This window comes from Lethenteron reissneri, chromosome 38 (genome assembly GCF_015708825.2).
Source record: "Lethenteron reissneri isolate LAM-NWPU_2019-01 chromosome 38, ASM1570882v1, whole genome shotgun sequence".
NCBI classification, from domain to species: domain Eukaryota; kingdom Metazoa; phylum Chordata; class Hyperoartia; order Petromyzontiformes; family Petromyzontidae; genus Lethenteron; species Lethenteron reissneri.
Window position 1 is genome coordinate 5,523,916 of NC_083816.1, and position 21,361 is coordinate 5,545,276.

Below are 21,361 nucleotides of genomic sequence, written 5' to 3' on the forward strand. Positions count from 1 at the left end.
CCAGCACCTGATCCGCGTTCGGTAAAGTACGGTCAGGCAACCTCCCATCGCGAGCGACACGGCAGTCGGGAGCGACAGATGGGGCCGTATCAACGCTCTTGATTTGCTTGTTGGATGGCGCTCGCGTGAAAACACGTCTGTTTCAAGGGAGCCGCGTTGCTTCGGCGAGGGCGCGTGGTCGGCCGCAGGAGCTCCGGCGCGCACATTTCTGTCCCCGTGACTGCACGGTGCACGTTGCCCGAGTGACCGCCGCCAGACTCCTCGCTGTTTTTAATCATCGCAGCGTCTGTCGCGCGGGCCACGGGTCCATCGTTTAGCGCCGTTGTTCCGTTCGGCACCCGTGACCCGACGCGCAGAGCACCCGCGCACGTGTCCCCCCCCCCCACCACTACCACCCGCATTCACAACCTACAAATAAAGACAAAGATCCCCCGTATAACTTGAACAGGCTACAGGGGCAAGTGCCGTTATGGAGCACCTAAGAAGACTGGCACGGTACACGAGGGGGTGGGTGGGCAGCACCACGCCCGGCCGCCTTTGTCTCCCCAGTGTCGATGTTTACACAACACACCAGGTACTCATTTGAGGCTGAGTCGACCTAGGGGAGGCCCAGGACCGGTTCAGATAATCGTCACCAGTGTTGGCCATGAGCGGAAATCAAAGTCAGGTCGTTGGGTACGTAGCGCAGCGCGGCGCTAACCGCCGCGCCACCGCTCCCCACAACCTACAGTGCACACACACACATGCACGTGTGTGGGGAGCAGTGGTACAGCGGTTAGTGCGCCGCGCTACAAATCCGGCGAGCCGAGTTCGATTTACGCTCGCAGCCAATGTCGGGGACGAATGTCTAATCTGGTCCTGGGCCTCACCTCAGTCGAATTGGCCTGAAATGTGTAACTGGCACAGTGGGTGAAATATCAGCATTGGGGACACCAATGGGGCTGGGCGCTGGGCCGGCCACCTATCCCCTCGTGTGCCGTGCTGCCGTCAATGGGTGCTTGTGAACAGCGCTTGCCCGAGCAGTTTGTTAAAGGCTATATGGGGGGATTTTTGTCTTTGCACTGATGGTGGTTAGCACGCTAACTATCGATGATACTCATGGCCTATTGAGCTTCCTCCAGTGGAGGCCCTTCCGCCAGCAGTGGCATGAGCGAGCGATTGCAGGGCGGCTGTGCCTTCACCCTATACCCGGTGTTAAGTTCACGGCCACGGGGGCGCGTGCTTCGAGACCCCCGGCGCGAATTTCACCCCACTCCTGCATACGGATCTCTCGCACGCACTGGGGCGCACAACCGCTCCGTGCGTGCGCACGGCATTATTCTGGGAGAGGTGACGCTTTCGACCGGCGGCCGCCATCAGGAGCGATGAAGACGACGATAATTTTTGCGGCCCAACCCGAGCCACTCCGCGGAAAACCCCGGGTGCGCATTGCTGATTTAGTGAGCGTATTGATATCGAGGTGAGTTAACGCGGGGGCAAATACTTCCATTCGGGTGAAATATTGCGCCGGTTAATACCGAGAAGCGCCGCCGCGACGCATAACTCAGCCCTAAGTGGTCTCCCCGTAATTAATGCGGAGCGAGCCGCCGCCGCGTGATTAAAAAGGGGCGAGCGAGCCCCGCGCTTGTGCGATCACGGTGCGCAAATCGCCACCTCCAGCCGTGACGAATTGGCCGCCTCTGCACCTCCAGTTAGCATGGTTGGCTACGTACGGTGCGAAAGAAGTTTAGCATATATATTGCTCGAAACGTCACCCATTTTATATGTACACAGGGACTCTTCTACTCATGAACTTTCAGAGATACGAACAAACCTGTCCGTATGTCATTTCAGGACTACTGTGTTATTGAGAAACATACATACGTGGAGCAACGTTTCACTGCTCGTTGCGGAGACTCACGGTCCGAGTCTGGTGGCCGCCCTGGTTATTGCCACGCGTGCACTGATCAATACGTTACCGCTTCACAGTGCACGTCAAAGATAAACCTGTGATCTCATTGGCAAAGAGTGGGCGGGCCATCGGGTGCCAGCGTCATGGTACAAATTTGGCAACTTTGACAAATTACTCGACTGGAATTATACATAGCAACTTGCAACAAACGTGGCAGGACCCCTCCTGTGAGGCTTTCCTGGGTAAATAAGCATAATAAATACATATCCTGGGAACAGATATCCAACATTGACTGGCACTCGATCGCATCCCATCTCGGAAGCTAAGGGGTGGTTGGGCCATGGAGAGTGCTTGGGATGGGCAACGATCATGCACAGTCAGTCGCTATAGGCTGCTGCAGGCCTATGCGGTGGGCATCAGGACTGAGCCTTGGATGAGTGAATGGATCGGTGTGGCCACCGTGGTTTAGCCAGGTTTAGCAGTGGTCGGATTGCGAAGGTGGCCAGGAGATGGCACTGAGGCAATGGGATTGGTCCTATTTGCTGTCGATTGAATCCATCCGTGCGGAGCTTTGCATGTTAACCCTCTAGTATGTGTGGCCTTTTCTCCTCCCGTATGTAACAAGTCCATTAAAAAAATTTGTCAAACGTCCGAAAGAAGAATCCTCTTGAAGATAATTCGTCATAATCGGCGAGGCTTTTTTTTAATTTAAAAAAATGCACGATTATTATAACTACACGACACGTAACTTTCTGTTAATCATGCTGGCCAGGTTTCACTGCAGTTAAGAAGGCTCAACTCACAACGAGATCATTGAGTGTGCAAATCCCGGTCGAAGCTCAATACAGTTCATTACCATCATCCTGGAGTCACTTAAAGGGAAGTCAGCGAAGGTTGTCCAATTAACATATTCGGGAATGTGGAATTTACACCGCGTGGTGGTCGGCCACAAACAAAGATGAACGCCGCCCCAATGTTTATTTGAGAAGCGGCGTCACACTGGTTTTTTTTTTAAATCCTTTATATTAAGTTCGCTTGCTTGCTTGCTTGCGTGCTTGCGTGCTTGCTTGCTTGCTTACGACCGTGCAAATATTTCGGTCGTTTTTTAACCCACTTCCCGTGATCCAATCGAGCTGACATTTTGCACACAGACTCATTGTGCGAGACAATTAATGTTCGTGAAATTTTTTAAAATTTTGTTTACACTGTTTAGGGAAAACAAATTAAATATTTAATTACCAATTTCTTAATACTGGCAGACAATCATCTGAACCATAGGTGGCAGCCATCTCAAGCCAGAGGACGAGAAGACTCTAGCCGCCACGCATATAAAGGATTTATAGTGAAAAACTTTGTTTTTACGGGTTATACTTATTTACCTCTGACTTGAGTCTAAATCAATTCCTCATGGTCGCCTTCTGCCCTCCGTTTTGCAACCTTCCCAACGTGCTTGTTAAAACGACGGGACTGAGATCGACAAAAATTAACAACTGGAACATTAGCGCACACCTGGGCAAGCAGAGAAACAGAAATATGTTTGAATACTGTTGACAGATCAGCGGCCGTGGGAAGGAACACTCCAAGAGAGAACATTTACCGAGAGAAGATGGAGCGATGAAATCGGCTCGCATGCAGGTGCGCGAGGAATGCCCTGCTATACCGAGCAGCAGGGCAGTGAGAGATGGCAGTAAATTGAGCATGGCTGATCGTCATGATGACGACGACGACGATAAAACCACCGTGGGTCCGTCAAACGGCGCTGCACTTACTTTGCCCGTCGTTCTGGGCGACCAGAGTCGCGGCTCCGCTCCCCCACAGATCAACGGAGCGATGGTGGAGCGCGCCTCTTCACCCCACGCTTATCCCGACGGCCCGCTCGGTCGCACGGGACACGTGAAGCGACGCTCACCGTCGCCACACCTTCGGTGGCACGGTCGTCGGAAATGTGCGCGGTTATAGCACAGGAAAAACTAATAATAAAAATAATTTTGGAATGTCTGAACACTCACCGTGTGTACAGACACACGAAGGGAGGCAGTGGGGAGGGAGGGGAGGGGGTCAGCCTTCATTTTCCGCATGGCGCATCGCCCACGGGGAGCCTGGGGGAGCGATCGGTGGGAGGAATCGACGGAGCAACCGACGGAGGGAGTGAACTTTTTCCACGTCTCCATCCTGTGGCTTCCTTTCATGAGCTTGTAATTAGGCACGGCCCGGCAGGTGGGTGGGTGAAGGGGGGTTCAGTTCTGTGATTTCGCGACGGCGTTTGTCCCCACAGGTAAGAGAGTGGAATCATTATCGTCATCAGCCGTGACCTCTCCACTGCTGGATGCCTCGCACGGCCTCGCGATGCGACGATACATCCCGCTCCTGCACACGAGCTGATATCATTGCTCCATCTCCGCCTTGGGCGTACTCTTGGGCGCGTTTCCTCCCTCGGACCATCATTCTTTCAGCTCCAACGGTAGTCCGGCCATCGTACCCTCTAGCCGTGACGTGTCCTAACCCAGGCCCACTTACTTTTCTTTACAGTCACTGTAATATCTCCAACTTGCGGGCTCACTCAGTCCCTAACACTACTTGCCCTCAATGGATAATTAAAAGAATTACATTTGCAAAAATATGAGCGAAATGTTCATCGATAAAGCTTGGCTTAGTTAAATATGCAGCACCGTTCGTTGAGGCAAGTTGAGTAATTAATATTCTTGTCTTTGATTAAGTCAGAGATACTTTTCGTTTCAGTTCAGATTAAGGCGGAAACCTGAAATCACGCCTTGTCTGGCCCACACTCTCGATACAGCAAGAGTTGAACAGAAGCCTTATTCGCTGAAAAACAGCGCATGCCAACGTAATCCTTATACACCGAGGCTTCACCAGACTTAATTTCATCAGCCCGCGTGAATTTATTTAAATCGATGAAACGATGGTATCGCTGCAGCAGTCATGTACGCTCTGCCTTGGTTGTTCTGTTCACGTTAAAGTCAAGGAGCAAAGCGATGTCCTACTCAATTGAGTATTGAGCTAGTGACAACTTCCTGCATAATACAGCCCTGAGGCAGTGCTGGAGATTCTACATTCATAGGGCCGGGGCAAGTGTATCCACAGGGCACAAGGTGTCCATGAATAAATCGTCCATTATTACACAATTGTAGTGAGGCAGCAGTTTAAGCATGGGTTATAAAACTACACAACAAAGACAAATCCCCCATATAGCCTTAACAGACTTTTAGAGCAAGTGCTGTTTGTGAGCAGCACCTATGAAGGCCAGCATGGTACACCAGGGGGTGAGTAGCCAGCACCACGCCCGACCGCCTTTATCTCTCCAGTGGGGATGTTTACACACCACACCAGGCACTCATTTGAGGCTGAGTCTACCTAGAGGAGGACCAAGACCGGTTCAGATAATCGTCACTGGTGTTGGCCGTGAGCAGGAATCGAACTTGGGTTGCTGGGTGCGAAGCGCAGCGTAGCGCTAACCGCTACTCGATACCGTACTGCTCCCCACACTCCCGCACGCTCACACTCCCGCACTGCTCACACTCCCGCGGGCTCACACTCCCGCTGCGGTTCACTCTGCTGACGTTATCATCAACGGCAGCCTGACAGACGCTTCATGCGGCTCGAGGCGGAAAAGGTTATCGGCCAGATCTTCAAACTCGAGGTTTTCGTTCCGTGTATTTTTTTCTCTTCTTTACAAATTGGGGGAAAATGCAGCCGGTGGCGTAGCGGTTCCCAGCGCACTGGGCTTGCAACCCGGGCATCGCCGGTTCGATTCCATCTCCCGGGGTCGCAGTTGAAACGCTGCGTCGAGTTTTGTTAAATTCCCCCCCCCCCTCTCCACCGAACCCCCTCCGCCACTGTCCAGTACTCGGCAGGTTAGTCGCCCGGCAGGTCGTGTGTGGTGGGGTAAAGTGTGGGCACTCCTCCCACCTCTTGCAAGACGTACTGGCCTGGTCAGCGTGGAAGAGTAGGCCAAAGCGTACGCTCTAGGGGGGCTGTCTAGAGTTCACATCTCTCGCGGAGGCCCTGGCACCAACGTTGGCGTGAGAAGGCAATTGCAGGGCTGCGCCTCTACCTTATGGAGAAAGAAGTCAGTTGGACGACGCTGCCGCTTGCAGTGAAACGAAATGAAAACGAACCTAGAAGGTGACACCCGCTGTCTCGCTCGCTGGCCAATAGACGAGAGCAGGCTGTTTATATTGACAGCGATGTGTCTACGTGTACAGCCCTTCTGCCAATCCACTGCTGGATGAGGGCCTCCCCACGCCGAGCGGGTCGTGGCAGTCATTTGACCATACTTCACCACGCCGGCCAGTGCGAGTTGGGAGGACAGATGGCGGTGCAATCGGAGTGCGGTACAGCAAGAGTAATTTTCCTGCGCTGTCGCGTGCTGTCCCCCCGCGGAAGCCGATAACAGCAGCCTGCTGTGCACGGTGGTGGCCGTCAGCCCATCCGAGCGCTCCGCCAGGCTCAAGCCCTCGCTTGGTACTGCGTGGAGCTGACGAGGCCGTGGGTTTGGTCGGAGGCAGCGACGGCAATCGGAGCGCTAAATCCTCGGTCGCTCCGCGTAACTTCGCCGCCGTCGTTCTACTTATGCAAATAGCATTGCATTTCCAATTAAATTTTCCTCGCCGTAAAAATTCATCGGAAATTAAAATAAAAAAAAGCAGTTCGCCGCTGATTTATTCATTTAATAGCTAAACGAGCAGAACGACGGCGATAGACTTTTTTCTTTTTTACAAATGTGCTTTTTCTTGCGCACAACTTCCACCCCCCCAAATCCCTCCCCTGGGCCCCCCCCCACCCCGCCATTTCCAAACCCCTAAGCACCCCTATCTCCATCTCCACGTAGCCGCAATTTACTGAGACTATCACCCTCTCGAATTTGAAGCTCATCAGATTGGGAAGCTCATTAGCCGCAGCAGCCGCAGCAGCCGCAGCAGCCGCAGCAGCCGCAGCAGCAGCGGTGCAGAAGCGCAGAGGGCGAGACAATGGCGAGAGGAGGCGGATCGTGCGTTGGGTCTGGAGGGGTCACGAAGTAGTCCACGGGTGCAACATGCACGGAGACAGAGGTCGCGCGTGTAGCTCGCCTAAAATCGCGCCCACCCCTTCCGGATCGCAGCAGCCTCACTCCACGCCACGAATGCAAATGAAGGCGAGCGATGGAAGCAGGTCTGGACTGCGGCCGACGTCAAAAGATAAACATCTCACTCAGGACCCTACAATCGAACCTCCCGGTGTCAACCTTCCACGCCGCCAGCGGTCGACCATCGACCGAATCGGGACCGGGCCACGTGACAGATGCGGCCAGCTGATGCCACGAATGGCGCCGACAAAGATTCGGCGGCCTGCGGGTGGCACAGTCACCGATCCCGGACTGTCGACCCACACCGTGGACACTGCGCAGCCGCTGGCTGCTGTCTCCGCTCCTTTACAGGGGGGCGATGGGCGAGATCCACTCTGCTTCTGAACAGGCAATTGAGTGGATAACAAATCTAAAATTACACCTTTAATCTGCTGTTATTAATCCCTACGAATGAAGGAGATCCGTGTAGCCTGCACGGGCTGTGCTGTTAATGAACACCTATGAAGGCAGGCACGGCGCACGAGGGGGTGCTGTGGCCGGGACACACAACCAGGTGTTTGGACATTTAATGACACTATTGTAATATTGTAATACATTAGACATCCGCATACCAAAAAATGGTAATAATAATCTTTACCATGAACATCATCATTGTCAACACCATGGCCACGTATCATCACCCTGATCACCACCACCATCATCATTATAATTCTAATCATCACCATAATCACCACCATAATCACTGCAACCATCATCATCCTCATCACTTTAAATTCATCATCATCATCATCGGCGTACCACCACCATCATCATAAACATCAACACCATCTACCATCATCAACATTGTGATCATAATTGCAGCATGTTCAAAATGCGGCTGCTAGGGTGTTAACCAGAAGACCTTCTTCACATCATATTACACCCGTGTTGGCCTCCCTGCACTGGCCTCCAGTTTCACCTATAAGACAGTTCAAAATCCTATTGTTAACTTGCAAAGCAGTGAACCATGTTGCCCAGCCTACATCATTGCCATGCTGCACCCATATGTGCCCTGAAGGCCCCGAAGCTCTGGGCGTGATGCAGATTTTCTCTTTATTCCCAGGTCGAGGTGTCGGTGTATGGGTGGCCGAGCTTTCCCTAGTGTAGGCCCCAGGCTCTGGAACTGCTCTTCCACGAGATATCAGAGGGGAACTCTGTGTTTGTGGACATTTTAAAAAGGCACCTTAAAAGCTATTTATACGCTTCTGCTTATTAAACTTTGCAGTTAATTTCGTAAATGATTCGTAAAATGTATTGATGATATTCGTGTCAGGCTGAGTGTCTACTGCTGGTGTGTCCTGTACAGCGCTTTGAGATCCTTAATGAAATGCGCTATATAAATGTCATCTTCTTGGTTCTTTCGGTAAAGTCATGTAGAAGGGAAATAATAAAATAATAAAATAAAACATAATAAAATACAATTCTCATCACGTTTCGGCCACCATTATTAGCAGCCATATTAATCACAGAAATTCTGCGGTTCACAAACATCCCCATTATCGTCATCACGAACTTCACCACCACCAGCACCCGTGGTGCATTGCGCTACCACTCTCACTGCGAATACTCGCTGCTGAGTATCTGTACCGAGGCACGCCGATATCACCGCTCCGCCTAACTTATCCGTCGCTTAGCCAACTTAAGCATCACGCTTACGGCGCCGAGGAGCCAATTCACTCCGGCCATTGTCCCGAGACATCAGACGGCGAACGAGCGCAGCCCACTCGGAGACACGCGCGCAATCATCGATAATAACAACGACGACACGACGACGGTGATGGGTGTAACACGAGCGCGCTGACCGATTTTTTGTTTTGCACTTTGATTCTCTACACTTTTGATCCACATCCTCTACCTGCCGTAGGGCTCAGAACAGCATGCGCCCGGTTCAAAGGATGTGATATGGTTTGGGCGGGGGTGGGGGTGGTGGTAGAGTTGGGGTGGGGGGGAGAGTCACGATTCAACTATAAAATCACTGAATCGCCGGACGTGCGATCCGATACGCGTGTCGCGAGCGTTCGTTGAGAATGGATTTTAATCGACAGATCGAACATTTCTCACGAGGCATGGGTTGCTATCAATGCGTCCCCCTTAACAGAACTTCAATCTTGCGCGAGACAGCCCAGGAAACACGGCCCAGGTGTGTATCGTGCAAGATAGCAGGTATCGGTTTCTTATTCTCGTCGTACCTTCCTTTGAAACGAGCATCGGGCTGCGTTCATCTCGAACGGCAATGCCGACGAAAACGACTCGGGCCGACGCCGACGTCCTGAACGAACCACCCGATCGACGGTCCCGCGAAAGATCCTCTGGAGATTTAACCCATCGCTCGAAAACAACGGGGCGTTCCCGTCGAATCGAACCCGCACGCTGCGATCTCCACGAGTGGAAACTCAGAGAGAGCCCCATTGCGTGCAATCGCAGAAACACGGAGCAGACTCTACACCACCCGACAGCGCCTAATGAAATCGAGTTTGGCACGTGGGCAAATATGCAAATTGTTTTGGGTTTTTAGCAAAACTTTTTGGCACTCCACTGCACCTCCTACGACGGTTTCCTGGCTTGGTTGGGAATCGTGGCCTGCGATTCGAGACTTAATGGGTTCACTTCGTCGTTGTGATGACCTTTTCGTTGTTTGTTTTTTGTGTTGGTGTCATATTTTAATTTGTTTATTCATTTTTTATTTTGCTTGGTAGTAAGGTTTTCACTTGCTTGGTATGTGTGTGTATGTATGTGCGTTGGGCTTTTAATCGTAGTACGTAGCTAACCACATATATAGGATTTGGTACATATATAGTTAACGTACAGCGTTGTGGGATGCTGTTAGCATGAATGACGCTATATAAAATGAAAGTATTATTATTAATTTACGCATTTTCTTGCCAACGACAACCTCGCCATCATCCCAAGTCCCGATCCTCCTTCTGGGTGTGCGCTGCTGTCACCATCTTAGAATCTCACCCAGATCCGCAAGAACGCTGGTGAACAGCGTGGAACAACGGGCACGTCCAGAATAAACACCTCCTCATTCCAGAGCCAAACACCGCACCTCCTGAGCTTGTCATTCCTCCTCGGAGACACCGGTGGCACCATCAATCACATCAGAACATCAAGAGGCCGATGTGCACACCTCCTTCATAAATGGAAAATTAAAGACTCAAGCCACAGTGCTACGACTGTGGCCATGCAGCTCGAACTATGGACCATATATAGTAAACCCATAGAGACACTTAAAGTTAAATAGGTACTCATCAGAGACACGCAGAGACTCATAGAGACCTATAGAGATACATAGAGACTCACAGAGATGAATGGAGACCCATTGAGATACATTAAAAACAAGCCATAGTGGCCATGCAACCAAAACTTTGTCCATACAGTAAACCACTGTCGCCTGCGCTCCTTCAAAGGAGGGCGAATATCAAAACTACACAAACCCTCTCCTCTGAAGCCCTCTCGTCATTGCTAGCAGACCTCGACATTGGCATTTAGCTCCCGAACATCTTGCTGCCGTACGCATGAACAGAATGGAATGGTTAATTATAAAATAGAATAGATGACCTTTTCCCATTTATGCGCTACGAAGAAGGGCATTGCCCAAAACGTCACTTGCAATAAAGTATATTTCCTTTTAAGGCCACATCGCAATTGGCGAACGTGTTGAGTTTTATATCTTTTTTTATATTTTTCTTGGTATTTCTATAAAAATATATATAATAGACTTCCAACTTTGCTTAATTCATCCAGCCATACGCAAGGGAGAGATCTCTGGCAGCAGATCCGAGCAAGCCGTGAGGACTCACACATTGCCAGGGCGTCGTCCAATCCATCTCCGGGAGACAAGACACTAAGTGGCAGGGCCCCACCAGGTGGCTCGAAGTCATTTACCAACCCCGGAGGAATGTTTCTCGTGCTTTTTGCGGTTCCCGTTTATGTTCCGTGCGGCGTCTCGAGATGCGTTTTGCAATTTGGTCGTGTGCCATAAATTCAAATTATCATCGTCGTCGTCGTCGTTATTATTGCTATTAATGGCACTGGTTAGTTTTTGAACTAACGACCGCGCAAATGGCAGCGTTACCGTGCTATCAACCTGCGCTCTTACCCTGGCCGTAAAAGACCGGCGCGCCATAAATGAAAATTACAGGACAAAGAGGGCCCCGGAAGGCACGATGGGCCTCTCTCGCTTGAAAGCCTCCAGAGTCATAACCCATAAACTCACGATGGCGGAGCGCCGCGACAGCTTCCGTACGTCGTGCTGCCACGAAAGGGCCCACCGAGATGCACCGTGCAACAAACGTAGAGGATAAACTCGGGGACCCAAACAAATGCGCCCGCGAGATAGAACAGGAACAACAAGTGCTCATTTCGCGGCCCAAGGCGACGCACACGTCCACGGCTATTCGTCCGCCTCGCTTAAGTGGCTTCTTGGCAGCCGTTGGGGGGGGGAAAAAACGCAAAAAAACGCCAAAACACATTTACTTTAAAAATTAGTTTCATGTCCATTATAGAAGCCGCTTTTGCTTCATCTTTTTCCCCCGTTCGACTGAAACGTAAAGGGAAGCCATATGGGAGTAGGCGGCGTTTAAGTCCCATCCTTCCGCGTTGAAGTAGCGTTAATAAATCACCCTGTGCACATTAGCTGTGGACGAGTGAGTGACTCCACCGCAAGGATCTAGATCCACCCCCCCCACTCCACACCCCCTACCCACATCTCCCCAAGTCTTCCCACGTCCTCTCTCAGCTCCCCCCCCCGCTCGCCACTGCACCCCCACAACGCTCCACAAGTGGCGAGCTTTGCCCCTCTAACAAAAGCTGGTGATTGCTAAAACAATTAAATTAGCTGCGTAGGAGGGGGAGGGGGCTGACCAGCGAAGGTGGCGGCCCGGGGGGGAGCTTGTTTTCTCGCCTGTGAGCCGAATCCAGCCGAGAGCAGGGCTGCCATTCGGACAATTAAGACCACGCGGGCAATTAAGACCGCCGCATGCTCAGTGGCATTCGTATCGCCTGGCTGGCATGGGACCTGGCGCAGGGAATGAGTTGAGGGCCCTCTGTCCAGTTCCTCCCCACCCACCTTTTTCTAGCTTTGCGACTGGGCCCCTTCCGACCCGCGTGGTTCCCCCGAGCAGTTCCACCGCCCTCACGCTCGACAGCTTACGCCCCGGTCTGTGGGTCTCTGTCTAAATCTGCGCACCTCTGCGTACGTCTGCAGATATCTCAGCAAATCATTGGTGACCAAATCTTTATCTTTAAGCAAGTCGTCTTCCCCCGCACCGCCGATTAGCAACATACGTACATACGGCCACGCTGGGACCATCAAATCACTACACTGGTAGCCCAGCTTAATCACAACTCAGTCTGTGAGACTGCAGGTGCCTATGTAAGTCTACAGATCTCATTGTTAATCTATGCAAGCGGTTCAGCGTGGTTGACATTGGTCCTGGTGCAAGAAATAAAATGCCACTCCCCACCCCCCTGTCCCATCCCCCCCCCCCACACCCATGGCCCCTCTCATCGAAGCTCGGTGACTGACCTCCCCCGACCCTGTGGGCTCCCCGGGCAGTTGTCTCGCCTGCACACTCGACAGCTGTGCGATTGCGCGCGCACACGCACACACACGCACATGTGCCGCTGTGATGGTCGCCCGCTGGCGATGTTTGGTGAAACAAAAACATTTGGCGAGGAACGCGGTGCAGATGCTGGCATTGGCCGCTCGCACCGTCGTTGTGCATCAGTCTGCGTGGGGGATCATGCCGTGCCGACGGTGGGAAGAGGAGACGCATGCCAAGGAACCAGACCTGGAGTGGTGCCGACTGACGGCCAGCCAAACTTGAAATCTCTCCGTCAATCGGCCGGTGGCTGATTTAAGTCGCGCCGAGTGGGCGTTCGGCCCGGTGGCGAAAATCCAGCGGATGATCCGCGTAGATCCTACCGCTAATTAAATTGACTCGTAAATGTAAAAATGCTCAGAGGGAAATTGTGGAAAGGCGCACGCTCAGTATGACACCCAAGGGACAGGAAGACAAACACACGGATGAGAGAGTAAATTCACGTTCGAGGCGTCACGTCGGCTGTCAATAGACATAAGCGGGCATGGAGAAGAAGACGTCGATAGAAGGAACGACGGTCGGTGATTGAGACTAATACGGAGTGACAGCCTAGGGAGGGAACGCGCCCAAGAGCACGTCAACCGAGGTAAAGGAACAATTCTGGTTTTACTGCAATTATGGTTGGACTGCAACGCGATGAATCTCTTTCTAGTCGGGTGCGCGGTGAAGAAGTCAATTCGGAAGGGAACTCAGGATTAGTTCTGTTATGTCTCCCTCCACGAGCTGCTCTACCACACAGGGGGTCACGCGCAGCTTGCTGCAAGGGTCCCGGATTGATCAGGTTGGTGAATAAACACCAGAGATAACACAAACTAACCGCAAGAGCAAGGTAACAAAAAAATCGCACCACTTCATTAAGATCCAAAGGTGAACGATGTCAGCGCAGTTTATAATTAATTGGACCTCGTGTTTCAGGAATCAGTCTATACATTATTCATCACATTAAGTGCTTTTTAATGTTATTTTCTGGGGACGGGGGGTGCGGATCCCTGCCAGCTCCGTTTGAAAACCCTTCGTAATCGCGAATTCACAAAAGTAGTGCTTTCATCTGTGGCCTGAAAGGCCACGCGAGACACGGGGGAGCCTCGGCAGAGAGGGCCGCGCGCTCTGCAATGCGGGCACTTAGCGAGCGGCGGGAGGATGGAGCGCCAACCTTTTGTGTTCTGTGGAAGCCCTTTGATGGAAAATTTGTGGGATGTGGCAGACGTGTGTCGGATCTGTCTTGCACTGATCTTGTACAGAAAAGGTTGCAAGAAGAGCAAGAGCAACAACAAAAAGCACCCAAAACATTTAAAGCGAATTGTAAGTGTGTGCGCCCGTGTGCGTGGGCGGTGCTCGCTAACAGCACTTGCCCCGACAGTCTTGTGGGGAGCCGGTGGCGCCGTGGTTAGCGCGCCGTGCTTTGAGCCCCGCGACCCGAGTTCGATTCGCCGCTCAAGACCAATGACAGTGGTTCATATCTGGATGTTTCCTGGGCGTCCGTGAGGTCGACGCAGCCTTAAATGAGCACCTGGTGCATTGTGTGCAATCATCAGCACTGGGAAGACAAGGGTGACGGGGCATGGCGCTGGCCCATCCACTTCCTGCTGTGCTGAACCAGCCTTAATAGGTGCTTGCAAACAAAACTTTCATCAACAGCTTGGTGAAGGTTACACGGGGGATGTTTGGCTTTGAGGGGACGGACGTTGAATAGTACATTAGTTAGTACACTGATGACACGACTGGCGTTCGATTCTGGACCATGGCGACTCGTGAACTAGTCTTCGGCTTCTCCTGGTCACACCACCCCTTTGTGTGCCGTGCCGGCCTTCATAGGCACTCACGCACAGTGCTTGCCCCAACCGTCTATGCGAGCTATACGGGGAATCTTTGTCTGTGTGGAACTGTGGAGCGGGTTGTTCGTGCCCTGATGCTTCGAACCCGACGACCTGAATTCGATTGCTGGACACGGTTAGCATCAGCGGCGAGTGATATCTAAATCGGACCTGGGCCTCCTCTAGGTTGACTTAGCTATGAAATGATTAGAGCGTCAAACATACAACCTTTTGCGGACTAGTTGAGCAAGCACCGTATAACGGCGGCAGGACACATGAGGGGGTGGTGGTGGTGGTGGCCTTTGTCTCCCCAGCCCAAGTACAATCCTCATTTAAGGCTGAGTCAACCCAGGGGAGGCTCAGGACAAGTTCAAATATTCGCCACTGTTATTGGTCGTGAGTGGGAATCGAACTTAGACGACCGGTTTCCTTAACAGATTGTTGGATGAAGTGTTGTTAGCGAGCACCTATGAAAAGAAACCATGGATCATCTCCCGAGATGCACTGCAGCACCATAATGCACTCCTCAACATTTTGCAATGCCAAGACCAGAAGCGGTTGGACAGGAGACACGACGAAGAAGACTTATGAAGGCCAGCACAGCACACGAGGGGGTGGGTGGCCAGCACCACGCCCGGCCGCTTTTGTCTTCCCGGCCGTGATGTTTACACACTGCAACTGGTACCTCATAAGAACACACGTTTAAACATGCACACCCCGTGTGCGATTCCTGGCCCTCTCATACCGGGAATCGGTAATCGCCTCCCCCCCCCCCCCCCCCGAGCACACTTCATCATGGAGCCGCGGGATGGAAGAACACGACTGCACGTTCAGCATCAGGAGGCCGCTGATCCTATTAGGGCAAAACTCATCAGCGCACGTGCGCCACAGAAAAAATCACGGGCGCCCCGTGGACAGGAGACGAACGGGTGGGGGGGGGAAACAATTACCGAGCGAGCCGCGTAACAGCCGTCATCGCGAGTGGCGCACATATCGCCCCGGATACGGCCCTCCTAATAAAGGCACTAGCGGCGATCGCCGCCGCCGTAATGATCGAAGCGCGGGCGAGCGAGCCCCGGGCTCGACGCGCGCTAACTGGGAAGGATTAGGGACGCAGCCCCGTGAGCCAATTAAGAATAAAAAAAAAGCCTCCTGCGGAGCACCCCGCAAGCTTCCACCTCTCGACGTTCTACGGCGGCCGCTCGCAAGACGAAGTGCGCCGCCGCACAATTAACGCCGCCGCCGCCACCGCCACCGTCCCCAAGTTTGGCCCCCGTTCTTTCCGTGTGCGCCAAATGAATCCCATTTATCAAAATGTGCTGCTCCCGCCCCTGGCCCCCCACCAGCGTGTCTCCCGCTAAAGCAACGGCCGCAAGAGGAGGCCGCTCTTAAAATCGGCTAATGACTCGCCGATAACGTCGATACGTCGGGCGTAAACGTCAGATGTGCGTTTTATAAACGAACGGGAACACGTGCAGCCAGATGTTGGGTGCTGCTGCTGATGAGGCTGTAGGAATGTTCCCTGCTGATGCTGCTATTGCTGCGACTCGTGGTAATGATGACAATGATGATGGTGGCGATGATGAGTTTGTGAAATATACGTTCTTAATAATTTGACAGTAAAATAATTGACAGCCCAATGCTGTGTAAAAAGCCTCCCGATGTCATGTTGGTCATGTGAGTCTTTCTTTGTGACCATACATCACCCACGCTGGTCAGAGCTGGCTCGGAAGGTCGGGGGGAACAGGTTCAGGTTTTCACTCGCCACTGACATGAGCCGTGGCATGGAGTCGAACTCGGGTTTGCTGAGTTCATAGCTCATCAGTTGAGTGTTCGAGCCAGGCTGGGCCAGGATTCCGAAATGGTGGTCCCACTGGCAAGCACTGACCTAGGTACCTCTTGTTTATTGCTATATGAACAATGACATAGATTTAATAATATACAAGAAAAAAAATTGAAACGAGAACAATAATTAAAATAACACGTTTTATGATGATCCCTGTACCGTTGAGTGCAGTGCGCTAGCTGCTTCACCAACACCCGGTGGGCAATGCACTGCACCGTTCGTTATAGGAGAGACATTAAATGCAGACATTTACAATCACCATTATTGGATTGTTCGTGAACTTTGTTCCATTACGTTGGTGCCTTAATAATGAAAGACGAGCGAACACTGAAAATGCATGCAATTCATCATCACCATAATTATGATAGTCACCATCGCCGGGATTTAAGACGAAGGTCATCTCTCATCATCCACGGGCAAAATTAATCCCTTTCAGGAATTTCAGCTGACTCGGAGGCCAAATTCCGCTACATCTCGGCAGCAATGGGCCGTTGAATCTTGCAAGCGCGTTCACGCAAGGTCCGTACGGCCGAGCTAAATCGGAACGCTCAGCGAAGCTCAAGAAGCCCACGCCCCTGCCGTCCCCACCCACGGAGCCCCCGTGTCACTCCCGGTGAGCGAACGGTCGTGAGCTCGACAGCACAGGGAGCATAGTCGCCATTGCGCCGCTCTCGCAAACCGAGACCGGTGCTGCCCTCTGTGACCCCTCGCCGGGTTGAAACAAATGAAATCTGAACCGTCAAGCGTACGCTTCGATCGTCGTTTATTTCATTTCGAAAGGCACAGCGCCACTATTTTTAAAGACATTGCTACTCATCACAGAGAACCGTAGCGACACGACCACCGCACTCTATGATAGCTGGCGCCAAACTGCGGCACACGCCCTCCCGCACGGCATTTTACTTCCGATTACGCTCTGACGACACACGTCAAAGACTGACGACGCACGTGTACCTGCATTTCTGGATGTTTGCGTTTTCGAGCGCAGCGGCACAAACGTAACACCTACCAGATGCCTCGGCGGAGATCCGCTGACGAATGGCGCAGACCAAACGCGCAGTTTTTCTCGCCAGTTGCTTGTGATCGTTCATTTTATTATTTCGACGCTCGCCGCCTCTCCCTCTCTCGCTCGCAGGAGCGCGATGATCGGCAGACGGCTGCTGCGGTAAGCACCGCTCTCGGCCAACTCCATTACGTCTCCCCCCGTGCCGTATCTCGATGACCCAGCAGGGGATCAAACGGTTCGCACCCCGTACCCTCTGGTGGCTCGGCGAATCGTCGCAACTCCGGGGCCAGCGATTCGATTCAAGGGTCGCTTCGTTGCATTGAACGACATCTCCTCGCGTGTGAGTTGTCCACTTAAAAACTAAAATAAAATAATAATAAAAAGTCACTGTTGCTTTGTTCGTAGCTTATTTATCGCCCTGTCGTTCGAACTTTAAAATAATTAAGGAGGCAAAAGAATCCGTTTATTATTTTGTCTACGTTTTTGAAAGTCTCTTTTTGCATCGATTATCCCATTTTTATGTCTCATCTGTACGGTTTTGTTCACTCCGTTGGTATGCATGCAACTGCCACATTATTTGCATACAATTTGCATGCAATAGAAATACACTGATTCTTACACGTGTAACTCGACTGAATATTATTGTGAGAATCAAGAATAATTGATCACTCCATGGATCATTATACCTCGACATGAATTTATGAGCTGTCACAATTCCGGAAGCACAATGAAATTTGGCCACCAACATGGAATCTGTAGCGGCTGCTGGGATCTCAAAGCTGCCTTTACAAAGCTCCGACAGAGATCGCCAGGAAGCCGAATACAAAAGATCTTCCTTACTGATCAAATTGCGTTTGTGGGTGAGGCCACGTGGCTGTAGTTTAACGCCCTTCACTAGCTGACAATATTGTCACATCGGTTATTATTATTATTATTGTTGTTTATCCGTGGCCGGCATGTCGATGAAGTTCGGACCGATAAAGCTCCTCCTCCTTGTCGGTGGCCGAATTCGCCGCCTTCGCAAGACGACGTTTCGCCAAAACCGCGTTGCGCATCATCAGGTTATTGAGTATGGAACTCAAATGAATGTATGCAGGAAACGATCATAGTTTTGTTTAACTGTGCTATTTGTACATTTTCTAGAGGGGCACGAATGGCAAAAAAAAAACGAGGCAGTGGAAAATATTCACGCTACCGCCGCCGGCTACTGTGGTAACGCGTTCCGTAAACCGTCGCGTTATTTAACGAATTTACGCGGCGAGCATATTAAACGAAAAAAATTGCCACGTTTTCTCGCGCCCGTTTAAAGCTTAATCTTCAATTTGGCAACGTTCAATTAATCCTCGGGAAATAATCGCGGGCTCTTGGGCGCGGGCCGCGCGCAGTAAATCTGTCGGCGCAACTTCCACTGGACGCTTCATTAATGACGAAAATGAGGCGGAGGAGGCACCAAGGCCACTCGACAAATCATTTTTATGCACCAGCCTATTTTTTTTTCCGCGAACATATATATACATTTCAGTTTTTATCAATGTCTTCATCTCTCACCGCAAGAGCCGTAACAAAGCCCCTGCCACGAGAGCCGTAACAAAGACGGACTTGGGGGGGGGGGGTGAGGCGCAGTCGAGTTAAGGGGGGGGGGCACATGCACCTTGGGCAGAACCAGCGGCAGTAGTCCAGCTGAGCTCCGTCTGACCCCCGCGGTAGGAACGAAAGCAACGCGGTTCTCCCCGGGGCGTTTCCTTCCCTGCCGGGCAGCGGCACGACACGCGACGTTTCGCTCCGCGCGCCGGTAGCTCCTTCCTCTTTCCTCCTTCTCCTCCTGCTTCCGCAAAAGGGAAACGCCACGGAGAGCCAGGTTTCACACACTGTGCGTGTAGCGCACAGTACAACCGCGAGAACGTACGCAGAGGCGTGCGGTTCTGTCGTTTGAGGTTCGGTGCCCAAAACGGAGAGGAGCGCGTGCTGGATGATGTAAGCGCCGCCCGTCGCAACCGAGGTTGTTTGCGCGGCCGACCTGCAGCTGGGGTGGCCTTGGCGGTCGCAAATCTGACTGATGAGACTGCAACGATTAATTCAGTTTCGCGAGCATAAGCGGCACAGTCAGGTTACGCGCGTGGACGGGTTTGAAGGAGCACGCCGCAGTACGGCACGGCAACATCAAGATGTCATCGTCGTAGCCTGAGCCACTGATGTCACCAGACCTCAACAACATAGCACAGCGATGTGGCAAACTCCACAACACAGGCTTATTTAAAGGCCACTTTTTGAAACGACAAATCCTCAGTTAATTAGCGTTTTTTTTTTGGCTACGCTTTGTCAAATAATTCTTCATTTGTCCAGGAAAGCCTTGCCGAGGCTCCACGGCATTTGCGCGTCGGACAACGCTGGAACAAACCAGAAACGAAAGTAAAAGCGCTCAGAGACAGGGGCGATGCTTCCAAACCCGCACCAATACAGCTCAGCAACCGGCCCTCTTTCAGTACCTGCCCACCGGCGAGCACCCGTCGCAACCCCCACACGACCGGCAGCCTCTCCAGGATGCCAGCGGTTCCCATCCCTGCACGATCCACCAAGCCCTTGCTCCTCCGGCACACAGAGCGGGAATCCTAATTCCGTCAGCGGAAATTGCGGCGGCGGCACACACTGCCGCCCTCGGCAATCGCTCACGCGTCTCGTGCGTCGCCCGTCCCCATGCATTATCGCTGAGCCACCGCTAATGCGGTCGTGCACGGCACTCAATCTTCCCAACCCCCCCCCCCCCCCCAAACACCTTCCTCCTGCAACTACCGGCAGCGTCTCATTACGTACGCCGCAGCTATCCGGGCCCGCAGGCCCCCGCCATCCCTCCTCGTTCATTTCCCACTGCCATCGAAGGACTGCGGCACTTCTAGTCACGGTTTGTGCCCCGTTCCGGCTGTCGTCGCGATGTTCCATTTTTTCCCCTTACTATGTCTTCCGGCTAAGGTTGAATGCGTTCATGCATTAGCTTTGTGTCGTCCGTACGTCCATCCATAAAGTGTGTGTGAGGGTGGGCGGGGGGAAAGGGCACTAGAACTCACGTGAAGTTGATGCAATCTGAACGACAATATAGAATAAAGTTGTGTTGCTATGAGGGACTTAATGCGTTGAAAACTGCCCACGTGAGTCAAAGGGTTTTTCCCAAAAACTTGAGATACAAACCGCAGCACAAAGGACTGTCCGATAATATTTCAAATGCATTCCGCCCTGACAGCCACCCTAACGAATGATATAACGAAGTACTTTCCGAAAAACAATTAACATGCTGGGAAGCGTTACAGGATCAACTGCGTGAGCACTTTTTTTATTTGTACTTTTTTGTCACTGCCCCCACTGGTGCGGCCATTTGTGGTCGGCCCCCACTGGCCCCCACCGGCCCCCACCGGCCCCCCGCCCCCCCGCCCCCACTTCTACCCTCCCAAGCAACCACACGGAGCGGTAGGAGGCCGACCATGTGACACGTGCGGGAAGTCGTTGAGACCCCCACCACCACCACCACCCCTCCAACCAACTCCGTGTTTTCCCCGCACGCCGCCCGCCGCTAACCCCGAGGTTGCCGCTGCTCCTCCTCGCCCAGGGAGAGGGGCAGAGACTGATGATGGAGCGCCGCTACTTTAGGGTGCCGAGCAGAGTCAGCAATTTCCGCAGCCACCGCCGCAGAGAGAGAGAGAGAGCGACAGTGAGAGTGCGGCGGGCGCATGGGGAAGCGTCAAACCGAAGAAGTTCCCAGCGAAACGACGGACGTTGCTGCAAAAAAAATACGCGGCACAGCCCTGAAAAGGCAGTCGGTGAAGTGGTACCGCGCGGCCGCAGAACCCCACGCAGCCTCAAGACATTGAGTGTCACGTGTAATGGGTTTGTGAATATTTATTTACGAGCTTTAGCGTGCAGCGATGTCATCGTTTCAGCAAATGATGCAAGTGAGAATTGCGCATTCGCAGCTCGCGCAAATCACATGCAACCCCTTTTGCTAAATGTTACATTTAGGCTAATTAAGCGAGCAGAGCAAACGATGTGAAGGAGAGCGTGAACGCGGGACAAAGGGTCGATTTTGG

At 52.3% G+C, this 21,361-nt stretch overlaps 1 protein-coding gene across 1 annotated transcript in view; it reads right to left on the reverse strand.

The window, feature by feature from the left end:
• Window positions 1-21,361, reverse strand: part of LOC133351706 (neuronal cell adhesion molecule-like) — a 167,574-nt gene that overhangs the window by 106,531 nt on the left and 39,682 nt on the right. Inside the window, 1 exon segment of the mRNA XM_061567118.1 lies at window positions 18,937-19,107. The gene's annotated coding sequence lies outside the window, so the exon portion shown is untranslated.